The sequence below is a fragment of the Cryptomeria japonica genome, chromosome 3, assembly GCF_030272615.1.
Source record: "Cryptomeria japonica chromosome 3, Sugi_1.0, whole genome shotgun sequence".
In the NCBI taxonomy this organism is placed as follows: domain Eukaryota; kingdom Viridiplantae; phylum Streptophyta; class Pinopsida; order Cupressales; family Cupressaceae; genus Cryptomeria; species Cryptomeria japonica.
In genome coordinates, this window is record NC_081407.1 from 816,792,957 (window position 1) to 816,799,000 (window position 6,044).

Genomic DNA, 6,044 nt, shown 5'->3' on the forward strand with positions numbered 1-6,044 from the left:
TAGATAGGTCAACAACATAAACCCTAAACCCTAAACATTTTAGGTTTATCAATTCAATCGGTTCAATCCTGACCGTTAATCATACTGCATTGAATACAATAGTCTTGAATAGATCTCAAGACGTTCTCCAACGTTCATTCTTTGCTGCTTTAGGAAGTTGATAACACATCATGCACTCTCCACCGTTTACAAAGACTTCTCACATTCCCAAGGTAGATAGGATCAATCTCCATGCACGATCCTCAAGTAAATCCTTCATGCGCACAAGGCTGACGTGGCAACACTATCTAATTTTTATTATAATGCTGACTCATCACAAGATATCATCAGTTGAATCATACAAGCTTGGAATGCATCAACCGAAAACCCTGAAGTTGAGACTACCAACCAGTAGTAATGCCAAATGAAACCCCGATACAAAACTTCCCATATACCGGTTCTCATTCCAACATACCACTTCACTTTTTCACATATACCGGTTCACAATATCATACCGGTTCTCACATATATCGGTTTGCTTACTTCAATATACCGGTTCATACTTCAGCATATTGACATCAATGACAACGTACAATATCATCATGTCATCAAGTTCTGCACATATGCCAACAATCTCCCCCTTTGGCATTGATGGCAATATACAAAGATATCTCTCTGCTTCACATCTTCTCCCCATTACTGTAGATATCTTCTCACATCTTCCCCCCCTTTGACAACAATGCCAAAGTGAAGGCACAAACAACTATGTTCCACTATGTTGCTCCCCCTAAGGAGTAGCATCCTTCTACACACCAATCCTGAAAAAGATTTATCAATTCAATACCTGACTGATGTGGAGCACACACTTTTATTTCACCTCTTGAAGGGGCAATACCCCTAATTCACCTCTTAAATAGGTAAATGTAGCCTTCGACAGAGGCTTGGTGAATATGTCTACTAACGGCTCCTTACTGGAAACATTCCTATACAACTTCTTTGTTCTGAACCTTCTCCCTCAAGAAATGATACTTGAGCTCAAAGTGCTTGGTTCTAGCATGTAATACTGGATTCTTGGAAATATTAATTGCACTTGTGTTGTCACAAAATATACTTACCGGTTCAGATACAGGAACTTTGAAGCCACTTAATACATGCTTCATCCAAATTGTTTGGGTGTAGTTCATAAATGCTGCAACATATTCCGCTTCTGCTGTAGATTGAGAGATACAACTCTGCTTCTTACTCATCCATGAGACCAGTCTACCACCAAGAAAGAATGTGCCACCGGTTGTGCTTTTCCGGTCATCCACATTACCAACCCAATCAGCATCTGTAAACACTTTTAGGTTGAAATCATTACTGTATGGATACCATAATCCATAGTCAATAGTTCCCTTCAGATATCTAAGAATCCACTTGACTGCTACCAAGTGGGATTCTCTTGGACTTTTCTGGAACTGTGCAATAATGCCTACTACATGTGCAATGTCCGGTCTGCTATTTACTACATAGTGCAACTTACCAATCATTGATCGGTCTCTCACAATAAAATGGTTAGTGCATGATTTTGATATTCAATAAACCTAAAAACAATTTAAATGAGATATCAAGAAAGATTGAATAAGAACATCATGAAAACAAGACAAAGAATACTCATGAAGCTCCCATTGTAAGTAGCTCTTCCTTATCCTCCTTGCCTCCATGAACTTTGCTAGCTCCAAAGTTTGACTAATGGAGAGTTGGAGAGAGATGGGGTGAATGTGGATTGCTCTCCTTGTGCTCAACAAGATAGGTGGATTGATATTTGGATTATGATAGATAGATGAGAATTTGAATTAGAAGAAGATGAGAGGAGAATAGAGCAACATGACAATGCATGAGAAGTGGATCTGATTTGTGAGGAGAATAAGCTCTAATTTGTAGATTGGAGGAGGCCAATGGAGGGCCAAGATTGATTTGATTATTAAGGGTTGAGATTGATTTTAGATAGAAGGCATGGATCAAGGGTGCCTTGGGAAAATAAATAGGAATATAAAAATTCCTTTGGAAAAAGGGGGGAGAAATTTGAATTTCAAACTTGAGGAATTAAAAATTCCAAAATAAGGATGCATTAAGAGATTCAAAGAAATTTGAATTCTTTGAGAGACTCAATGTTGATGTGACATGAGTGGGAATTAAAAATAGGAGAATAATGATAAGCATGATTATGAGATTTTCTAGAAGGATTAATTAGGATAAGTGGGATTAGGAAAAGGTGATTTGTAGGAATCACATGACTAGGCTAATTAATTAGAGTTAACTAACTGAGTGGGTTTTAGAGGAAATAATTGTTGAGAGGACTTTAGAAGAATAGGGGAATAATTAATTTATTTGATAAATTAATTATTGGACTATAGTGACAGGATTAATTAAATTAGATTTAATTGATTCTGAGAGGAACAAGGATAACACAATTAAAGTCAATTAATTATGTTGATAGGCTTAAATTAGTTAAATATTAATTTTAGGTGTCTACAATTGGTATTCCTTCTCATTCACCAATGCTGAGTCATCCTCTTTTGATAATTTACAACCGATCACCATCAGTGTACCAACCGGTTTGTTGTCTTCCATGCCAAAGGTCTTCAACACCTCTTTGACATACTTGGATCGAGTGATAAAGATACCATCTTTCATTTATTGAATCTATAGCTAATTAAGAGTTTAATCTCCCTTATAAGTGACATCTCAAATTCCTTCTTCATCTCACCTGCAAAATCATGACTCATCTTGTCATCTCCACCAAAAATTATGTCATCAACAAATACCTCACAGATCAGAATCTGATCTCCTTCTGACTTCATATAGATATTGCTATCTTCACTTGTTCTTTCAAATCCAATCTTCACAAGAAGGGAGTTTAAGCGTTCATACCATGCTCTAGGTGCCTGCTTCAATCCATACAGGTCTTTATGTATCCTACACACCATGTCACTATCTTCTGATAGGGCAAACCCATCTGGTTGCTCTATATACACCTCCTCTTCAAGTATTCCATTCACAAATGCAAATTTTACATGCATTTGATATACTTTGAATCCCTTGAAGGTTGCATATGCAAGAAGCATATGAACTCCTTCCAATCTAGCTACTAGAGAATAGGTTTCTCCATAGTCTTCTCCTTCTTCTTGAGCATATCCCTTACACACTAGTCTGGCTTTTTTTCTTACCACTGTGTCATCTTCATTCAGCTTAATTCTGAAAACCCATTTGGTGCCAATGACATTTTTATGCTCAGGTCTGGGTACCAAAGACCATGTACCATTCTTTTCTATCTGGTCAAGTTCCTCTTCCATTGCCTTGATCCAGTCTTCATCTTTATGTGCCTCTTTAAATATTTTAGGCTCAAATTTAGAGATCATGCAAGAATTTTCTTTGACCTTTCTTCTTGTAAGAATTCCTGCATCCTTGTCTCCTATGATCTGCTTTGGATCATGATTCAGCTTTACATACCTAGGAATGATCTTAGTTGTTTCCTCTTGCTTTTCTTCTTCATCCTCATCTTCATCAGCATCAACATCTATCCGTGTAGGAGCACTGTTACTGGTACTAGGTTGTTTTGCAACCGGTTCCCAGAAGGCTACAACTGGTTCATCTACCACTCACTCACTGTCGGCTTCCTCAGGTTTCTCAGAGGTTTCATCAACTCTGACATTAATACTTTCAACAATTCTCTGAGTCCTATTATTGAAACACCTGAGAGCTTTACTCTTGGTGGAATATCCTAGGAATATTCCCTCATCACATTTTGCATCAAACTTGCTTTGATGTTCACTCCTCTTGATATAACATTTGTTGTCAAACACTCTAAATTAGCTTACTATAGGAGTCTTACCGGTCCAATACTCATAAGGTGTTTTATCCTTACCTTTCTTGATGAGTACCCGGTTCATAGTGTAGACTGCAGTGCTCACCGCTTCTCTCCAAAAGGTGTGAGCAACCTTCCCTTGAATCTACATCATTCTAGCTGCTTCAACTACAGTCCGGTTGTTCCTCTCTGCTAGGTCATTCTGCTGTGGATTCCAGGGAGTAGACAATTGTCACTTGATGTCATTCTCTTCACAGTACTTGTTGAATTCAGCGGAAATGAATTCTCCTCCTTGATCAGTTCTTAGGCACTTAATCCTCTTACCACTTTCCTTTTCGACCAGTGCTCTGAAGGCTTTGAACTTTCCAAAAGCTTCAAACTTATCTTTCAAGAATGTGACCCACATCATTCTTGAGCAGTCATCAGTGAGAATCATAAAGTACCTATCTCCCTACACACTCCTAGTTTTCATAAGACCACACAAATCAGTATGCACAAGATCAAGTAAATTGCCTGCAGTGAAAGATTTACCTTTGAAGGTTGAGGAAGACATTTTCCCCAGTTGACACTCTCTACACAAAGGATTCTCTGGTTTGCTCGGCACAAGCAATCCTGTAACTACCTTGATCTTACTGGCCTTCATAATATTGTGAAATTTACATGGCAGAGTCTCCTATGCCATATCCAGCTATCATCAAACTTAGCCATTAGACATGTCTTGATATTTGCATTCAGCTAAAATAAGTTACCTCTAGTCTGCATACCAGTGGCCATCAGTTCACCACTCTTTCCTTTTATTTTGCACACTCCATCTTTGAATTCCAGAGTGAGTCCATTGTCATTCAGTTGGGCAACACTCAAAAGGTTGTGCTTGAGACCTTCTACCCAATACACATTATCAGCACTGCTTTTTCCATTTAGAGAGATGGACCCTCTTCATTTTACCATACATGGTGCATCATTACCAAATCAGACCACACCACCATCATACTCTTCCAGAGACAAAAACTTACTCCGGTCACTAGTCATGTGGTCAGAACAACCACTGTCAATAATCCACTCATTGGAATTATCAAAGCAAGAGACAAGAGCCTTCTTGTCTGACACATCTTCCTTAACTGCTACAAACACAATGTCTTCACTTTCTTCATCTTCTTATTCCTCACCAGTGACACCTTCATCAACTACTACAAAATAGTTTCTCTTGTTTCCTCCTTTAAACTTCTTGAACTTCTCCGGTTTGTCCTTATTATCACCATTATGACAGTTTACAGCAATGTGTCCTATCCTATTGCAAGAAAATAATTTCAAAGGGAGCTTACGCCTGTATTTATCAGTTCCCTTAGGAAGTATCTTGGCAAGAAGAGCTTCAAATTCCATCAGGATCTCCTCATCATCCATTTCTCTGCTTTCTCTTGGTTCACAATTGGTACTAGCTTCTTTTACCTTTCTAGATGGTGCAGTAGATGCTCTAAAGGCTAATTTAGTCTTTTGAATACTGCCATCATAATTATTTATCTCATATGTGGTCAACTTAGTAATGATGGAGTCTAGGGATACCTTTGTCTTGTCTATAGACCTCAACTCCTGAATAGCAGCAACCCTTATTGCATACACCAATAATAAGGATCTCAAGACTTTGCTAACAACAGTGGAATCATTTATTTTACCTCCTGCACTCTTGATGTCTCCAACAACAGTTTTGATTCTTATTCCATATTGTTGAATGGTCTCTCCTTCAACCATCCACATGTCTTCAAACTTTCCCCTAAGGCTCTCTTCCTTAGCTTGTTTCACATGCTCATCACCACCATAGATATTCTCCAGAGCATCCCATACTTCTTTGGGATTATCTTTATCCTGAACATCAATAAAATCAATGTCAAATAGACTGTTATATAGGGCTTTCATGACTTGCCCATTCTCTTGAATCTCCCTTTTTTGATCATCGGTGAGAGTATCGATAGGAACAACATAAGCATTCTCAACATAGCTCCAGTATTGAGCACCCATGCTTCTGATGTAGATCTTCATTCTGTCCTTCCATATCTTAAAGTTATCTTTGCTCAACTTTGGACCTTCCCTCTCCATCATTAGAGTAGGATCTTTTTCTCAAGCGGTTAAGCTTACAACACAAAGGACCTGGAAGATGCTCTGATACTAATTGATCCATAATGATGAATCAATTAGTACAAAACCGGTACTGAGAAGGGGGGGT